Source organism: Rhinolophus hipposideros (genome assembly GCF_964194185.1).
Source record: "Rhinolophus hipposideros genome assembly, chromosome: 2".
In the NCBI taxonomy this organism is placed as follows: Eukaryota; Metazoa; Chordata; class Mammalia; order Chiroptera; family Rhinolophidae; genus Rhinolophus; species Rhinolophus hipposideros.
The window spans coordinates 88,391,857-88,413,262 of NC_138048.1; positions in this window are offsets into that span (position 1 = coordinate 88,391,857).

A 21,406-nucleotide genomic window follows, 5' to 3' on the forward strand; every position below is an offset into this window, starting at 1 on the left:
AGTTAATATTCCGATCTTCTGGTTAGATATAATATTTTATTTCATTTAGAATCCATGGCAAATCTATTTAACATTTTCTTTCTTCTATTTTTCTTCTTGCAAGCCCTCTGTCTGTCACTCACATTCCAATACCTCATTTATTCTCAGATATTTAATCTGCCAACATTCTTAACTTGCTCATGATTTCTGTATTACTATTCAAACATTAACATCTCATTCAATTCTAGATCCCAGTTTTTGGTGAAATCCCTTCTTACATCATTAATGTCTGTTCTCAAAAGGTTTCTGTTTTATGTGTGTCCCTTCTTTTCTCACTGAAATGGTTTCAACATATTATATCTTACTCTTCTTGATTAGATGCCTATTTTTGAAGTATGTACACCAACTTTGCCACAGCAAATTGTGGAACACTTTAAACTTAATCCTAAATCCATCAGAAATACATTTTAAATAAAAGTAGAGAGAGTAGGATCTTTTAAAACCATTTTTTTAATAGTGAAATTATTTAACACACCGTGCTTTATTTCCACCTTTGGACATAGAATGATAGCTACAATCATGTATCAGAGGGCTTTGGTAGCAAATACTGAAATATCTATAAAACATATATTGGTACATATGCATTTTAAATTAGTACTCTTGATGCTTCTGTTTAAAATGAGGTTATGGATATGTTTTCTAAACATAATCCTTTGAAGTAAAATAGATACATTTAAACAATTTATATTTCTATGAGTACAAGTATACCTTTCCTTGTTTAATAAAGGCTATAGTCAGGGAGGATTTCAAATCAAAAAGTCTCCAAAACAGCATATGATAGAAGAAGCAGACGCCATGAGCTTGCTAATGGTACTCTAGTATAGAGGTTATTCAGGATTCCTTTATTTTTATTGTTCACTTCTTGAAAACAATGAGAGACCCTGAGGACTCAGGGACTTTCCCACAGTGGCACTCACATATCCTTGTCCCTATAAATGTTCTTACCCAGGCTCTTTTGCACACAACCCCAACGCTTAACTCTTCTTTTCCAAGAAAAATCCTTGCTCCTCTGAAACCATATTTGACCAAATTTTTTCAGAAATTGGCTCAACTTCACCTGATCCTCTTCTGCTAAAAAACTCTCTAAACATTCTGTCCTATGTCTCAAATTAGAATTTTTCTTCAGAGCCTTTTCATGCCTAGCATCTTTGAAATTACTTATGCTAATGGTTCTCTGGTTATTTTTCTTCCATGAAATATACTATGTGTGTGCATATATTGATATATGCATATGTGTGTGTGCTTATAACAAAAGAGTTTGTCATAATGCTTTAAAGTAAATGAAATGTTTAACCTTAATTTTCCACTTCATCATTACAACAAAGGATAATTTGCCCCACCTATGTTACAAAAGGAAATCTATGTTCATACAGGATAAGATAGGGTATATGGTGTAGGAAAGGAGATTCTCCAGGTAGTTGGTTAGATAGCAGTCCCAGTCCTTAAGACAGGGACTTTAGGAGTAGGACAAGGTTTGAACAAAATGTGAGTTCAGTGTGGACATCATAAGTTTGAAGTCACTCCTCTGAGATATCTAAGTGTATATGCAAATAATTTGATGTATGATTTGAGGTTCAATAGTTAGATCCCAGAGATTGGAAATCATTGAAAAGATGGAAATTGAAAATCTTGGCCTAGGGGTAATTCCACTATGTAGATTAGTTTGAAAAACAAATCCATAAACATAGCCTAACATAACTCAAAAAATTTTAGGTCATGTAACACCCTATTTTAAACCTGGTATCATTGTTTTACTGAATCCTCTTGCAACAAACACAATAATGGGGCCACAACAAAGAGCGTGTTATCACTCCTACATGAGTGGACCTACAACATACCTAATCATCATAGTCAGCTTTCCTTTTCCTACAAGTTATAAAGACTGCTGATCTCCTCAATCAAGTTATGACCTTTCACTTCAGAATTGTGAAATGGTCACAGCTATACCTTTTGTAAGTTATGGACCTAAAAACATGATTATGTCAATTATTTTTCACTTCCTGGTCCAATATCTTAGCCTCCTTCAAGAATTTGGCTAAAGATTGAATTTTCTAATCATCCTTTAAGAGACTAGGCTTCCATTGTGGAGAGGCTTAAAACTCTCACAAATATTCTAATTAACTGATTAATTGATTTCATAATCCTACCAATTCCTCCACCAGAATTTGATGGCCCATTTGAAAGAGAAGGTCTCCTTAGTTTTGGAATCCTTCTACTGACACTTCTATCCATTTTTTATAGCCTCTACTTAACCCCACAATCCTCCAGTTGTTTCCTATTGACAGCTTGGATCCCTTTGTTTTATTTCCATTTTCCATCAGATATAGTTTGAGATAAATTTTCTCAGACTCTTTGGTGAATTTTGCTCCTGTACAGCAAGTCTTTTAAACTGAAAACAACAAAACTATGAACACTATGTTCAGTCATACTATTTACAGACTGTATCTCTACCAGCAATTAGGGCTCAGCCTCTTTCTGAGATACCTTAGGCTAACGGCTACATCTTGATAAGGGCAGTATCTACATAGCAGATTTATCAGAAGCTAAGATTCCTCTTCCAGAATGCAGCAAAATGGATTTCTGTAAGGATATTTTCTTCAGACTATAACATTATTTCATTAATTTTTCATTAATTTCAAAAAACAAATCATTTGCGATATATTTTTTTTCTTTTCAGATTATATAGGCAAAATAATTTCACAGAATAGTGCACTTTTCTACAGAATCCTGTTATCTCATTCTCATCTCATTTGGCAAAGTCTCATGAAGTCTGTGTCCTAATTTTGCCAATGGTTTCCATACAGATCTAACCAGACAAGGTCACTCAAAGAGAGGTCAAGGTGTTTCACTAAGCCATATTAAAGTACAGTCTAGCTCTTCTTTAAAATGTGTATGTACTTCCTCCAAAAGTCTGCTTGCTTAACAGGTTCGTGTTTATTCTGTATGGCCAACCTAAGGAAGTAGAAAAGCCAGAATTATATTTCAGACTTTCCCAACTGTCAGTTTTGTACTCAAACAAACTAGTCATTGCCGTCCCTCAGAAGGAAAGCTGCCTCTCACATATGAAGAGCCTTCCTCTTAGAAGATTCTGTATCTTAAAAGGTTGTTTTGAAATGTTGATGCACCATATAAGTAAAACAATTCTCCAGGCAGATTAAATGCATATATAAATTTATAATAGCCCACTGACTCCAGTTGGCAGAGTTATAGCTTTAGGATAAGTGGCAAAACACTTTCCAAAGGAGTTTGGAGACTCCTTTTTTGTCTTTCTGCCAAGTTCTCCCCACTGAATCGCACGCCCTGACGAATGCATATGCTTGTTTGTGCAAGATTCCGGGGAATGGTCGTTATTGTGGCTGGGAGGTGAGAAGACTTTCAGCTGAGGCCTATTGGAAGTCTTTACTTGGGCAGGTTTTAGCTTCTGCTGTATTTTTAATTGTTCTATTGTATGTACATCAATATGAGCAGAATGGGGTCCTGCAGCTTTTAAATCATATTTAGTAACCTCAAATATGAAATGTTTTATAATTCTAAAATGTCCATTATGAAACAATATGTATATATGTATATATATACATATATATATATATATATATATATATATATATATATATATATATATATATATATATATAGTTTTAAAATAATAGCTAAAAGAATAAAATTCCTACTCAATTAGTTGTTTCTTTTTATCTTTTCTGGTATTTAAACAGTATTCTTACACCTCACCTCTTTTTTATTGATCCATCAATATTACAAAATATCTATTTGCTACCTACTGTGTAAATGAAAAATTAGAATTCCAAAATTTCTAAGTCTTTCTATTAAGTCTCCCACGTCTATCAAGCGATTTCTTTCCTTCAACATTATCAGTTTAAGTTTACATGGTAAGTAACTATTATTATTCATTGTTGCTAAATATTCCATTATACAAACATGTCAGAGTTCTTGTGGTCCTTATGCTTGAAATAATTGCCTTTACCTCTTTTAGCAATTTGTGAGGTAACGTGGATCAGTTCAAACACATTCATGAGAAAATATATCAGACTTACATGAAACAAATGTCAATTTCAGCCATCTTTGAGATCTCACCATCCTAAGATATAAATTCAGGACTGCCTAAAGTCCTATCTCCATAGCTTCCAATATTACTAAGAGAAACAAACATAGTCAAGAATACCATGTTGAATCCTGCCTCAATTTATGTAGAAATTTGGGAATAATAAATATATACATGCTTATCAGCAATTGCCTCTTAGGACAAAGTATTAAGAATTTTCAGTAGAAGAAAGATGTTCTTTTCATTCCTATTTACAAATTTTATTTAAATGTTGCCATGTACATATATTATTTTTTTCAATTAAATGTTGCAGTTAACTTTAAACAAGTCATCTTGTAGAGTTACCCTTCTGTGAACGAATATCTCTGGCCTAATGAGATTATCCCCCTACTTTTATACCAAAAAAAGAAAGAAACAGCAAAAGGAATATCTCCGAGAAGATGATATAAGACCCTAATTGTAGATAACACTAGTTCTCTAGCCACTGTTTTCCTAAGTATCAAGCAGATACCCACGTAAATTTGGTGACTCAAAGAAAACTGAAATCACAGAGTTTTTAATTCCTGGAAAGAGTTTCAGAATACATACACTTTTTTGACGCAATTGAGTTCCTGTGGTTTGAAAAGGTAAGTACCTACTGCAAGATCTAATTTATATTGCAAGTAGCTAATTTATTCATCTGGTTGGATCTGCCTCAAGTTATTGAAAAATTATCAAAACTTAGTTAGTACTTAGGGCTTCCAAGTAAGCAAAATTTTGCAACCGAACTCATTTCTTAGCTTTAGTGGCTTGCTTTACTTGGGGGAAAAAAAACATTGTTTATATTGTAATATTATTTAATACCCCTTCATTTTTTCTGTCCATCCTATTGGAATAAATGTCTCTCAAGATAACCAATGAAATTTCAAAATTAAACCATTTGTCTTGGTGCTTTAAGAATTTCACTTAACTAAAATTGTCCTTAAAATTTTACTGAAAATTTTTCCAGGATCAATAGAGACAGAGATGCCTCCTTTTCTCCTGTGCTTCCAGGATTTCGGTGTAAAACCACTGCCATTTGCACTGTACGCTAATGACAAGCTGGATGTTTGCATGAAAGCCAATATGTTCTTACACTGCTTTTTGAGACAAGTAATAATCAGTCTGTCATCAATGTCATGCTGCAATCAGGCTTTGACAAGGTTTGCAAATAACTTGAAAGGAATTGCTCATCCCTGAACACTGCAGATCAAAACCAGACCTGAACAAAACCTCAAAGTCTGCTTTGCATCAGCTGCACAGTCTCTAGGAACGTGTTATGCATGAGCAGCAGCCGCTGCAGAGAGAAAACGAAGCCCTAATCCCGTCCCCTCCACGCCCCCGCAACCCCCCCCTTTTAATTTTTTATTGAGAACTTTTCTCAGCTACCAATCTTGGAACTCACTATTCAAAACAGTGATGTAGCCAACTGAAATGCCCAACCTGATTGGACGTATTAGTTGTATTGTTTTGGAAAGTGATGGGTAAAGAAAATAACATGTCCATCCTTGGGGTGGTTTGGTCTCTTAAATCATGGGCTGGAGTGGGCAGGATTTCTATGAGAGGATTGCGTGCACATGGGATTGAACCACCAATTATTTTCTTTCCCTTCCTTACTACCCCCTAGAGGGGGTGAGATGTATGTTATTTATTCATTGCTGTTCCTGACACTTGTTAAGCTGTAGGCTTTCACAGTCATAAGAAACAAGTTAAACGTATATAAGTTTGAGAATGGGTATATAAATTAGACTTATAAAACTCTGAGAACAAGATTCTTTAGAGGAAAGAAATATTTTTTGGAAGTGTCAGTTGGTCACAGCTCTGCTCAGAGCTTCAAAACATGTTTGTACTTCATATTTATACATGTTTGTATAAATAGCTGGACAGCCACATGACATATAGACTAAAGCATTCATGAATTATGCCTAAGCATGAGCATAGATTTGATATGTGAATTGTTGATTTTATTTTAGCATAAGAGAAGAATTTAGTTCAGCTATTTTGTTGTTCTTTACAAGGAGCCCTGAAATTCAGGTACTAATGAGTTCAAAGTTAAATGAAGATGGTAATGAAAGGAATAAAGCAAATATATCATAAGTGAAAAGTTCACATTCCAAAATGCAGATGTTAAACGTATTTAAGATCCTATTGCATGTTATTATGAGTCATTTGAGATTATAGGCCATGTAGTCCTAAAGAGAATTGTCTAATAAAATTTGCATTTAACAAATAGATGTTGAGCAGCATAATATTGGCTCAGTATCATGTTATTAGGTTGCTGCAAAAGTAATTGCAGGTTTTGCAATTATTTTTAACCTTTTAAACAGCAATTACTTTTGCACCAACCTAACAGATAGGTTGTATGAGAAGTCAGTATGAGGTATAAGAATTAATCCTTATGTTTTCAAAGGGGTATAATCTGATTAGGGAGAAGACTCTAATGTACATGAATGTATAGCCATAACTTTTTGAATGTGCATAATGTAAGCACTGAAATATGAGACAAGAACCTCTCTTGAACTATACTGAGGACTTGTAATAAACATCCATAATCAATTTCTTTAAGCCATGTTTGAATATCCCCCAATGTTCGCAGTCTTCTGAGTTTACCCATTACCATTTAACTATAATCCAAGTCCCACTCTCATAAAAACAGTTAATCCCATATCTGCTGTTTCTGTAGTCTCCCAAAATGTGGGTTGCACTTATACACGTAGGCTGTCACTTTTCAACTCTCAATTTTGACCATAGAACTGGGATTCTTCAGCAATTGCCTCTGTCCATCCATCATTGGATCTCTTTGCCAATCTTGTTCTGTCTCGTCTATTTCACCCCAAGACATAGATATAAACCCACATTTTGGCTTCCTTACAGCAGTGTAACTCAGATTGTATTGGTTTAACAAATTGAACTGAAGTCTTAAGGAATTTGTGAAGGAATTACAATGCAGAAAAAGTAACTTAAAATTAATCATAAAGTAATGTCTCCTAGAGTGTATCACCTATGCCTTTGCTTTTTGTCCAAGCTGTAATGCAAAGGATCTTCTCTTTCCCTGTATCAAAGACCCTTCTCTCCCAACTACCTAGATCTCCAACATCCTTTCACTGGTTTCCTAAGTGCAAATCCCCAAGTCAGTTAACGTGGCAACACCTCAGAGGTGTGGCCCTCCTCAGAATAAAGCCAGCCTTTCATATAATTGACAAAGCCCTTTAAAGCCTCTCATCTCAAACACTACCTACAGTGTAAGCTTGGGGTTTTATTAAGAGTTGTAAATCTGATGCACTGCAGAGGAAAACAAAGACTTATTTCTGGGCTTCTAATAATCTAATATGATTAGCAAGACTAGGTCTACTAATATGATATGCAGTATAAAGAACCACCTGTTCTTTATACCAGAGTCATTAATATTCAAATGAGAAAAATACCTAGATGCTATTTGTAGAGTTCTACTTAAAAATACAGTAAAGCTTATCCATTTTTACATTAGCCATTTAAATACACTACAAATGTATCTAACATTTCAACAATTATTATTTATCTGTAACTGCTGAAAGAATCTACACAGCACAGGTATGACATTCTCTGTGGAAAGGAGTTTTAAATCATTGTCCATTTTATGCTTGAAGCCCAATCTTTAATTGATAGTGACTTTTTAAAATAATTACATTTCTGAAAACACTGCAGTCTCATGCAATGCCAAAGTTCAGTGTAGCAAATTGTGTGTACCATTTAACAGAAAAATTTTGCAGTTCTCAATATGATATTGAGGTCTATAAATCTATTATTTCCTTATTTCCTAGATGCATCTTAATTTCCCTTTCCGTGGTAGTAAAGAAAAAATAAGTTAAACTAGAATTCTCATTAGAGAACCCTCTCCCTTATGGAAAACTAGATTGTGATTGCAATTTAGATATTTTGGAGAAGCTATAAGAAAGTTATATTCCAATATATTAAGTAGGAGTCTCTTTAATTTAAGTACTATGCTTCTCAAATTCATTTCAAATAGGTGAGCAAGCTTTCAAAAAATCCTAAAGGATAACCAGTTGTTTTAGGAGATTTAAAGGTAATTGGGCACAGAAGCAAAGGCAAAGTTCTGTGGCAGCACATTTGAGACTTCCAGATGGACTCGCATTACTCTCCTAAGTCATTTATACAACAAATATTTACTGAATGCCTGCTAGAGGAGTTGGTGTAATGGGTACTGGTGAGTCAGTGATGAACAAGAAAACCAAGTATGGAAATTCAAGGATCTTGTACAATAATAGAACAGACAAATGAAGACCAAGGACACAAAACTAACTAAATACATACATACATACATACATACATACATACATACATACATACATACATATACATTGTACACATTGTACTGAGTACAAAGGAGATAAACAGCGTTACAATAAAGTGAATAGAAATTCAAATGTTCTTAAACTTACCAAAAAGTCTACATTCCAAAAATGGAAAAAATAAATTAAAACTAGTGACAACTTTCTTTACCTATGTTGATAATAATTGAAAATTAATAGCACATTCCATAAGTCAGGCTGAAAGGAAAGGGTATTTTGGTCGTGATTATAGATTAATTCATCCCATATGGAAAGTAATCTGGCAATATCTATTAATATATACAAACATAACTTTTGACCCTCATTTCAGATGTAGGAATATGGCCTATAAATTTGTTCTCATTTGCACAAAATGGTGTCATATACAAGTTTATTCATTGCAATGTGTTTTTAGTAAGCATAGTTGGAAAATATCTAAACCTCCATCAACAAAATACCAGTTTAATAAATTCTCCATCCATATAGAATTGAATGCAATGTAGCCATAACACAGAATGAGAACACAGTTTTTTGTTTGTTTGCAGATATGGGCCAATCTATAAAAGTGTTAAGTAAAAACAATTAAGACTGTAGAGTCCCCATACTATGCTAAAAAAAAAATGTGTATAATTTAGTTTTTATATGACAGCAATATTTCTGAAAATAGATTGGGGAGTTTTTTTCAGCATATATGTCTCCTTTTGTACGTTTTTAATTTTGCATTATTTGCATGTGTTGCTTTAAAACATTTAAGTCTTTTTGTAAAGATAAGAATTCCCATAATATATAACATTAAAATATAGTCCCTACCTTCAAGAAAATATATTTCAATGGAGGAAATGGATGTTTGTATAAAAGGTAAATGGTGATAAATATAATTAGTAGTACTAAGACTTTTCAGTTTTACTGTACCTTTCAAAATTATTCCAGAGTTACCATGAAGTATTGGGTTTAAAATAACCAAAATTTTCCAGTGTATTATTAATAAAATAACATTTATTTGATTAAAATCCTTAATAATATTTTCCAATATTCCAATAATGTTAGTATGTATGTGATGAAAACTATCCATTCAAAGGATATGGAAAAGGAATTCTAAAGAAATCTGCATTAAACATCTATTTAATTATGTTTATTGCTAAGATTACATAAAAACTTTTTTCAGTCAGAAATCCCACAGAAATTAAATAGACTAACCAAAAACATGGTTAGCAGATAAATTACCTTTTTAAAAATAACTCTTGACCAGTCCTATTTATTTTCTATTATCTACCATTTCATTCTGGATTAAAAATTTTGTTAAATAGTTTTGCAAGTGCAATGATACATGCAAACTACACGTTTTTGATTACTGTTATTTAAATATGTGCAAGCTTGTAAATAGTGGAGGACCTATAACACCTTAAAGCAAGAGGGAAAAAAGTAAAAACAGACATGAGTATTCAAAAGAGAACTGCAAGGTTAGAAATCTGAATGTCATAAAAATACAATAGTAAAAATATGTGATCAACTAAATCATTTACATTTCCCCTTTTTTTCAAAGTTGGATTCAGAATTTGTGGAGCTTAAAGTGTATCTGAAAATGGATTGTGGAGTGGCTTTTTAAGAATAAAAGTCATATATCTATACACACAAATTTAGATATGGGCTTTGAAAGTGGCCCTTGCAAGTGAGAGACCCTGAAGCTTAGGCTTCTTTTGCTTCACTGGAATCTACTCTGCTTCTCTTAGCAAACAGAATTTTCCTTAAACTTCATTCTCTAATTTAATTTGAATATTTATTTGGGGTAGGGGATGTAAATATCAATAAATTCATAGGTAATTAAAATAAATTTTCCATCTTGCTGTCAAGATTACACTTCTTTTTTGTGTGCTTCTTCTGGGATTTCTTCATTTAAGGGTGTAAAATTAAATCTGCCATATCAGATTCGGAACAGACCAGAAATTTCCACTCTCACAACACAGCATCATAAAATCCAATTTTGATACTGTTCTTTTAGCCCACGTGTGGAAATTCAATAATGATTTTTCCATTCCTTACAAGTGGTTCGCAGTAGCAGTTCTGACAATTAACTCTCCCCACCATCGAGCATTTATTAGTATGAGAGCAAACAGCTCTTTTTCCTCTACCCTGTTTCCCCAAAAATAAGACCTAGCTGGACAATCAGCTCTAATGAGTCTTTTGGAGCAAAAATTAATATAAGACCCGGTATTATTTATAATATATTATATTACATTACATTATATTAGACCGGTCTTATTTTACTATAAATCTTATATTAATTTTTGCTGCAAAAGACACAGTAGAGCTAATTGTCCGGCTAGGTCTTATTGTCAGGGAAACACGGTGAAAGTCCCCCTCCTTTCAGTCTTGACTGCAGAGATAGGCTGGATTTCCCCTGATAGCAAGGAAAAGGCAGACATTTCTAAGTTTTCTCTTTCATTATGGGAGAAGGGGGATCCAGCTTCCACTAATTCTGGTAATCATGTTATCTAACTCTCAAAATAGGAAAAATGATGGAGAAGAGACGAGGCAGAAGTTCTGAGACACATCCCCTGGTTATTGTTGCTAGGGCAACTGCTACTTGGCATCCTCCAAATAGTCATCGTCTGTCACAGTTGGGGTATAATTCACAGGCATGCAACACATCTGAGTGGATTGGAAATAAAAAGTGGGGGAAGGGATAAAGATTCATGTAAATACATGAGAGCATTTTAAATAGGCACATAAATAAAAGTGAATGCCTAATATTTAGAAAGAGAAGAGAGGATAGGCTTAGGAAGAATACAGTGTTGAAAATATGAGTGTCACTACTAAATATTAGTGTTTTTCTTATTGCATACATTTGTTAGACTCTACCCATTTCCAGTAATTGTCTACCCATCTGTCTCCTTTTATAAGAATCACTTCTTCCTCCAAATACTAGTTTTCTGTGGTATGACTTCGAACTAAATATATGCAAAGATTTAGACGTCATTTTCCTTTTCATAATCCCTAAAAGAGCAAAGAATATTTAAAAATACTTCTTCATTGTTTTCCAGAATGTCTGACTCAGAAGCAGACATTGCTTTGCCATTCGAGAAGATAAAGTATTTATTACTCAAATAATCATTGACAAAAACAGCCATGAACCCTGAAATATCCTTGACTAAATCTAAGTTGTACATTTTATTTCTCTTATGTCTTCCTTTCCTAGAGCCAGGGTGTCTGCTTAATCTTTCTAATCACTGTTTCTTCTTCTCAACATTATAGGAAAGTTACCTTATGCATTATGGAGGGAAAAAACTCAAAAGAAACCTTAAAAATATCTATCATTAGCTTCACATAAAACCCCAACGGTTTCAATCTCCTCTTAGCATTTGCTGGTGTCAGCATCATAAAAATGTGAAGAAAACTCATATCAATGTATCACATGTACAAAATGAGTTTAATAGCAAATACATTTTTGGACGCAAGTGAGAAGGAGAAAGAATTTTAACCAAATTGCACTGAATGAATTTTAAAAAGCTTAATGAATTAAAGATGAAGGAATAAAAATCAGAAAAATCAACTGTTGGTAATGGCTTCGCCAAAAGATTTTCTTTTCCCTTTAAAAAGCGTTGCTAAAGTTCTCTTATGAAAGCCAAATATATACTTTCATATAACCCAGATAATGAAACTAGACACCAAAGCAAATAAAGAAAAAAAAGTATTATTTAATTACTAGGCTTAACATTGCATGTTGATTCAACTAAATCAGACAGACTTCAGTATTATTTTATGTGTTTACTTTTAATGGAATCACCCAAATTTTGTGAACCAATAGTGAGTACACTGCTTGAAACTCCAGGGGAAGGATAATTCCATAACGGTGACCATAATAAAAATGATAGTTTACTTTTGCTAAGCATTTATCATCTGTCATATACTATGATATAAACTTTATGGGGGTTAATTCATTTAATATTCCCATTACATTTATGAGGAAGATACCAAAATAAATTATGTTTATTGTACAGATTAGGAATAAAGCATATGGAAACTAGATAACAGGCTCCAATTTGCATAACAAGGAAACAGCAGTACCAGGAGAGAACCTCTGGTTTTTACATCAGTGTCGCATACTGTAGGGATTGTGTTGGACATTCACTCTCCATGTGGTCCTCTGATCTCTTTTCACCTGAAGTGTTTCTGGGAGTATGGGCTGTAGCTTCCCTAACGGATGCCCACCTTCTTATGGCAGATGCTTCTGACTGTCCTCCTTTTTTGGATCTCTGGTGCCCACCCCAGATCTCTTCGCACACTTATATTTGCACTGAATCCCAATATTGCAGGTTGAAGCAGCAGAGAGGCTCACCTACGTATCCTCAGCCTTTCCCTTCTCTTGTGTGTTCTCTATTGGCATTATATTACTTAGGCAAATATCTGATCCTTGGTAATATCTCCTACAAATTCCCACCTTTTTTCTATGGTGTAAATGCTGTGAATATTGGAGCATTTGAATTTGCATTGCCTATACATTTTACTGAAGGAGTCTGTTTCTGGAAACACACCTCCTCCCTCCACACACTCACAAGCAAATATTCTACCTCTTGATAAATCTTATACTTATTTCTCCATCACACATAATAGAATTGACCTACATAACCTGTACCCTGTTATTAAGAATAAAGTTCTCATGGGAATACATTCTGGGAGAGCAATGACTGAGTCTTCCTAATTTCTCTATCTGCATCCTAAATAAATACCCAGTGTTTTTCCTTATGCACAGAAGCTTTCAATAAGTGACTGTAAATGAAATGGTATCATATGCCAAGAAACGAGCTTTTTAATTTACATTAATGAATGTATTAATCAGGATAAACTAGGCTGTGCACGAACAAGCACACCAAATCTCAGTGGCTTTTCATAACAATCGTTTATTTTTCAATTACCTAGTTCATGTCTTACAGGTTAGCACGAGGACTCTGCTCATCGTAGCCATTCATGTTACAGCTTGATAGGGCCTCCATCTCAACACATGAACCCATGTGGGTGAGTCAAGAAAAAGGGGAATATGACAAAAACATATAGGTTCCTTAAATTTCTGGCAGAAATGACATACATCTTCTCCAGTCACATATTATTAGGCATAATAAAACAATATGGCCGGCCGTAACTTTCAAAAGTGTAGGGAAATATGACCTTCCTGTTGACCAGAAAGGAGAGATGAACAAGGAATTTGTGAACACTCCTAATGACTATGGCTAGGAATGTGCTCTTTATGCCTTTTGCTAGAGCAGTCCCTACCATTAGAGCAAACATGGTTTATGTATCTTAGCCTCAAAACTGTGTGACAAGCATTGGGGAGAAAAAAGGCAAAACAGGAGAGGCAGATTTAAAGAGCATATCAAGTTCAAGCTGGGTGGCACAATCACAGAGGAAAAAGTGAGGAGAGAAGACTGACAAAAATCAGTCACCATCAACAAGTTGTCTTCAGGGGCAAGAACCTCGTCTCTGTGGCAAGAGTTTTAAAGAGACATGATATCCTAGTCTGTTCAGTCTCCTGTAGCAAAAATACCATAGACTGTGGCTTAAACAACAATCATTTATTTCTCACACTTCTGAAGGCTGGGAAGTCCAAGACAAAGACACTGGAGATTTAGTGTGTGGTCGGGACAGGCTTCCTTTTTCATAGACAGCCATTTTTTAATTTTATTTTTTTATTTATTTGTGTGTGTGTGTGTATGTGTGTGTGTGTGTGTGTGTGTGTCCTCACATGGTAGAAAGCAAGCTATAGAGGTCTCTGGGGTCTGTTTTATAAGGGCACTAATACCATTCATGAGAGTTCCAACCACACGATCTAATCACCTTCCCAAATCCCTACCTCCTAATACCATCACACTGTGGATTAGGTTTCTACATATAAAATTGGTAAGTTGGGGGGAACACAAATGTCCAGTCCATTAACACTTGGATATTGGTAATACTTCATAGCTTAAAAGAGATTATAGCTTATAAGAGATTATCAATGATTCAGAAAGCAATGTGCCCTACCCAATATGTTCCTAAGTGGAACAAAAATATGTTATCTACATTCATTTCTTCTCTGACACATTTGTAAACTTCATGAGATAAAGTATCCACTTTGAGCCTGCCTAAAACCTCAACATGTGTTTATGTCCAAAAAAAAATGTATCTGAAAAAAAATAGTAATCCTGTGTATGAATGATATATATATATATATATATATATATATATATATACACACACACATATATATATATGTATATATATATATGTGTGTGTATGTGTGTGTATGTGTGTGTGTGTGTGTGTGTGTGTGCAAAGAATTATATATTCTTTCCAGAGGGAGAGGGTGAGCAAACACTGGATAAATCCAAACTGTAATTCTACTCATGAAATCTCACAATTATAAATACAATTTTTACTTATTTTTTAAAAAGGTATTTTCAAAAGGCAGTGTGTTCAGACTTTATAGTAAGATAATCATTTAATCAAAGATAAGATTCCTACTTAGTGTCATGAGTCACACATGGTGCAGACAGTCAGTGCTTCCAACAGTATCTTCCCAAAGAGTGAGCATATTACAGAAATCACAAAGTATAGGAGAGAACTTCTTTACCCCATCAGTACTAACTTTATAAAGCAATGAGAAAACATTGCAGATATTCTGGAAAGAAGGAAAAAAAGTAAGCCTGATATAGTCAATAACAGTTATTTCATTCTTCTATAGCATGAAATGTTTCTTCTGTTTGAGCTTTATGTATGCTTTATAGATTACTTCTGAAATGTATACCATTTCAGGAAATTCAAGTACTCTAGTAATGATTTCCAAACATCAGAGATTCTTCCAAAACTGTTAACTGTATCCTGCCTTAGAGTACATATCTATATGTGTTTACTCCTGGACATTCAAGTATGTAACTGAATATTTGGGGGACTATAAATGGGGCAAAGTTGAAAAGCATCTATTTGCATGAAGAGTGAGGATCCTCCAAGGAAAAATCTATTCTTGAGGTAACATAGATCATGGAACCATGAATTTGACCTAGTTATAAGACCTTAGCAAACTGGCAGAGCATGCCAGATCTGCAGACCCCTAGCTTTTGACAGTATACATAGCAACAAAGAGTGACTATGAAACACAGAACATGGTCCAGTTATATCTCCACATGTGTGCTTTTGGCATTTAAAAGATCCTTGAAGACTAACAAATGAGTCTAGTCTTTGCAGGAAGTTGAAGTACATGCATTATTAGTAGATGAGGATAATCATCTTTCTTATTCATTTAGACATGTATATGACCTCATATATATTCATAAGCTAATGAGGCTAAGAAAATTCAAATTTCTTAGTGTCACCATTTCCAAACTTATAAGTAATCTTAGATTAAATTATGTTGCATACTTGTTAATGGCAGTTCAAGGGGCAGTTGGTTTCCCCATAAATTGCTTGCAAAGCAAACCAGAAAATGGAAAACTTTTAGAAAGATATTTTGAAATCTGATTCCAAATATATAAGTTGTTCTTAGTTTAAGTTACAAGGAGCAATCCTTCCTTACCTAAGTGTTTTCTGTTTTTCATGATCTCTATTTTAATTGCCTTTTGCCCTCATAATTTATTTTCTGAAATCTTGACTATCCTTTAAAATATAATTACTCTAATTTTTTGCTAAGAACATGCCAGGTCAACATTTGGGCTTGAGTCTTTTTTGTTCATTTTCTTTGTGTGTGTGTGTGTGTGTGTGTGTGTGTGTGTGTGCTTGTATACATTAAACAGTTCTAGTAGTAACATCTCTCAAAGGAAGCCACAATTCCAAATAAAGGTATGGGAAAAGAATTTCTGAATCCCTTCTGAACTGAGAGTTTGAAAATAAGCCCTCTCTACAGCATAAAATAATTTCGTATGGGGGTTGCACATACTGGGAGAACAATAAATATTTGTTGAGTAATAGAATCATATTTTCATACATTTAATTAGGGACTAAATTTATCTGAGATTGTGAAAAAATGGCTTCTATGCCCCACAAGACAAATTCAGTCTCTAGAACAACAACAACAACAAAAGCATAGGTTCCACTATTGCCTTAAGTCTTTTAATTCCAACTGTATACCTTTATCTGGAAAATTCTTTATTTTCCATTGAAAATTTGCATGTCTGAAACATTGTCCATTAAGCCTACTGCTTTTTTGTGAAGCACCACAGAGAAAGTCTACCACTCAACCTACATAAGATAACTTCAAATATTTTAAAGTAGTCATTATATACACTATTAGGAGTCTTTTTTCAGTTTAATATCTCTAATTTCAACTATTTTTTCTGTGCCCTTCACCACCAGTGCCAGTCTTCCCTCTATTTCATCCAATTTGTCATGATATTGTTAAATTGTGATACTTAGAATTGAATGAAAATTTCAGGATATGAACTAATTAGTATTCATGGTTCAGTCTTTCAATAAATATTTAATGAGCATTTATTATAAGCCAGCTATTACAGTAAGGACTGGTGGTTAAATAAGATATATAGTCTTATTTACCTGTCAGATTGCTTGGACTCAAAGATGGTGCTGGGACTATGGTAGAGATAACCATATTAATACTAAATTACAACTGGAAAGTTTTTAATCAGAACAGGGTGAATGAAATATCATTCTCTGGACATTATAATTATATTGCAAAAATCTAAAATTATGTTGGTATTTGTAATACCCACATCAAAATTTTAATTAATATAAAACTAGTGGTCATTCATTTTTTTTTATAATTTGCTAACAAGGTCAGTTATAAAAATAGACACATCTGATGTTGAATTTCTCAGAATGTGTGAAAAGAAAGCAAAACCAGAAAAGGGACATCCTAAAGAAAAAAAAAAATTATAAAACTTCTCTAGATTTCCGATCAATTTTAACTTTAAAAAAGAAAGCATATGCTTGAACAAAAAAAATAAAAATAAAAACCCAAAAAAACCTATACTTAAAGAGCCAAGAATTTTGTTTTTCCTGGAGATAGCATTGCACAGTGGAGAGGATACTAAAATAAAAATTAGAAAACTGGATACCAATCTACATCGTTTAGGCTTAAATCACTTACTCTCCTTGAGGCTTAATATCCTTATCAGAAACATGGAATTTAAAATTTCCCTTCTTCCCTGATTATCATCATTAGTGTTAATTCATCTGATAATGTTTTGAGTTTAATGTGAGATAATGTATGAAAGTGTTTTAAAAAGAATGAACCACAATGGAAAGGTAACTATTTGTTTTTACAGAGAAAAGAGAAATTGTGATTACAACCAATACTGAATAACAGGTGTTGACTCTCTCACCATAAACACCTACAAAATATTGTCATGCACAGATAGTGCAGAGATCCTTAAAAAAAAAAAAAAGGAACACATGCTGGGCATACTCTACATTTACCTCAGCTTCCTATCTAGGGACACTTTCCAAACTGAAACATAGAGAAGTGGAGACATACAGAGATCGGGGTAGTTGAGGCTGCTGAGGTGGCCGAAATTTATGAGCCAGGATATTGGGAAAGAGCGACATACACAGAGAAGGAAAACTAGGTATCTGCATGTCTTTCTTGATTCCTTTATGAAATATTAAGCTGCATTTGCACAGGGTGTGACATCATGGAGTCTGAAAGAGATCTGAATGTAAGCTGAGTGAAAATTCTAGAGGTTTCTCTATGTTGAGAAATAAAAATAAAAAAGTACCAGAGTTCTAACCAGTCAGAGTAGATAAACCTCACTGAAAAACTATCGATGTCAGACTTCAGAAAGACCAAGTTTTAGGAGTAGGGTTATTCTAGACATACCCAAGCCTTGAAAGGACCATGTTGATCTGCGAGTTAATCACTTGGGGAAAAAAAACCTTAATATTCTTTAAAAGAGATTCCATAATTTGGATTTCCAAAATTCACAGTGTCCAGGATACAAACAAAAATGAAAGACCTGTGAAAAAACAGAGAAAAATAAAGGACAGTCAATAGACACAGACACAGAGGTGACACAGATAGAATTATGAGACAAAGACATTGATATAGCTATAATAAATATAGCCAAAAATGTAAGGGACAAATGGATATAATAAATAAAAATATGGAAAAGCTTAGTAGAGAAATGACAACATAAAAAAGGTGTTCTAAAATGCAATACCCAAAATGGAAAAGAGTCACAGATTGGGCACTGTTAAAAAAATATCAGGGAATTGAAGACAAGCCATAAAAACTATGCAAATCGAAGCACAAACTGTAAAAGAATGAAAACCGAAAAAGGCCTCAGGGATCTATAGGTCAATATCAAGCACAAATAAATACGTGTAAAAATGTTTTTTAGAAGTATCAGCCCACATGCCAACAACATCAAAGAACCACAGTTCAAATAAACACAAAGGAAAATACACTTAGGGAAACACAAAGGAAAACGCACCTGATTGTCAAGTGGCTAAAACTCAAAGATAAATAGAAAATTCTTAAAAGCAGCCAAATAAAAAAGGCACACTCTATACAGAAAAAAATAGAATTGAAGCCACTGACTTTTTAAAATAGGACACTATATATTCCAGAATACAAGGGAACAATATTTTAAAATGTTGAAATAAAAAAGTCAATCTAGAATTCAATACGCTGCACAAAAAATATTTCAAAAATAAAGAGAAAATAAAAACAATTTCTAAAAAAATGCTGAATTTGTCACCAGCAGACTGAAAATTCAATCAATGTTACAAAAAAGTTCTTTTAAAAGGAATAGACACCATATACAAACTCAAATTTATTTGACAGAATAAAGTGTAGGGATGATTACTATCTGGTTAAATATAAAATTTGCTTTTGTACTAAAGATAAACTGTACTTCATCAAAGTTAAACCAGTTGCTCACCTAAAAACATCTGTTAAAAAAGTAATAAAGAAAACCACACCCTGAGAAAAATATTCAGAATATTTGTATCTAGCATAGGAATTGCATCTAGGACATACAAAGACCTCTTACAACTCAGTAACAATGATAAAAGAACCAATTATTTTTAATGAGCAGGAAACTGGAATAAACACCTCACGAAGATAAAGAAGATATACGAAAGTCAAGTAAGTATGTAAAAAAAAAAAGTGCTCTGCATCATTACAAATCAAGGAAATGAAATTCAAGCCACAATGAAATATCACTTCACAAACTAGAATAAAAATGTTTGACAACATGAAATTCTAGCCTTTTGGGGCAACCAAGATTCTCATGCATTGCTGGTGGAAAATTATTTGACTATTTCTTGTAAAGTTAAACACAAATCCCCCTTGGTTTAGCAATTCCATTCCTTTATTTGACCATGTAAATGAAAACATACTCCAAGCAAAGGGTTTCTAGAAGAATGGTCATAGAAGCTTTATTCATAATAGTTCAAAGCTGGAAACAACACAGATATTCATCAAGAGTAAAATGGATAAACAAATAGTAGTACATTCATACAATCCAATACTACTCAGTAATAAAAAGAAAGAACTGATGCACTCAAAAACTGGTATGATTCCAGAAAATTATTCCATTTATATAAAGTTCTACAAAATGCAAAACTAATGCCTCTATGATAGAAATCAGACACTATTTGCCTCTGAGGGATTAATTGACTGAGAAGGGAAAGGGGGAAAGTTCCTGGGGTGATAAAAATATTCTATTTCAATAAGGGTGTGGGTAACACAAATGTATGCATTTGTCACACACACTCTACACTTAAGATTAGTGTACTCCCCTGTATAAAAAATTATAACTCAAAAAAAATTTTTTTTAAAGGAGATAGAATTATGTGGTAGGAAGCTACTAAGAGGCAGCACATCACAACATTTCTGGTAAGGTCAAAAATCAAATTATAAATTTGTTGTTTTTAGTGACCACATGACTCAATTTCATCCTCTCTTCCTCTCTACAAAAATGTTCCTCTTCTTCCCATCAATTGGCAGGTAAACATTTGATGAGTATTCCCTGCTTACAAGGCACTGTAATCTCGGTTTCCTATGTCTAACACATTATGGCCGATAGCTAGCTAGTTAATTAAACTACACGTTGTTTGAACTTAGTATGTTTCCTTTTCTTTATCATATAAGAACATTAGAAAAATTGATATGAAAGGGAAAATAAATCAATTATTGAGAAATTTTTCTGTCTGTGATAAAACAGGGATTTTTTTCGTTTGGGAAATTTCTAGCCCTCATGAAATAACTAAACCTTTACAATCTTCAGGTTGAATTCTTTTTGACTCCCAAAGAGTTTGATGGAAACACAAAAACAAAACAAGACTCATTTAGAGTAGAGTTTTACTTCAGTATGTCATGTAGAACCTTCCCTGCTGGCAGTTTAAGCATCGTGGGAAGAGCTTGATAAATACACGGATTTTGTATCCTAATCTTCAAGATGTTATTTTAGCAATACTATGCAGCCAGGTTCTTAAATAGCATTACAGAGAGCTGGGTTTTAGAAATAAACACAGAAAAACTCTGTGAAGAAAAGGGAAACGTCTGTATGGAAGATTGCTATGGACTGAATGTTTGTATTCCCCCCAATCTTCATAAATTGGAATCTAACCTCCAAAACAATGGTATCTGGAGGTGGGGCTTTTGGGAGGTGATTAGGTCATGAGGGTGGAGCCTTTTTTTATAAAGGTTAGTATCCTTATAAAAGAAATCCCAGAGGGAACCTTTGCCCCTTTCTACCATGTGAGGACATGGTAAAAAGACAGCAATCTATAACGCAGGAAGTGGGCCCTCACCAGGTATTGAATCTGTTGGGTCCTTGATCTTCCACTTTCAAGCCTCCAGAACTGTGAGAAATGAATTTCTGTTGTTTATCAGCCACCCAGTCTGTGGTATTCTATTATAGCAGCCCAAGTAAATTAAGACAGATCATCCTAGGCAAAAAGCAGAGCCGTATGAATTATTTCTCTCTTCCTTTATACCTCCTTCTTGGTTCTCTTTTGTCTTTACTTCAGCCTC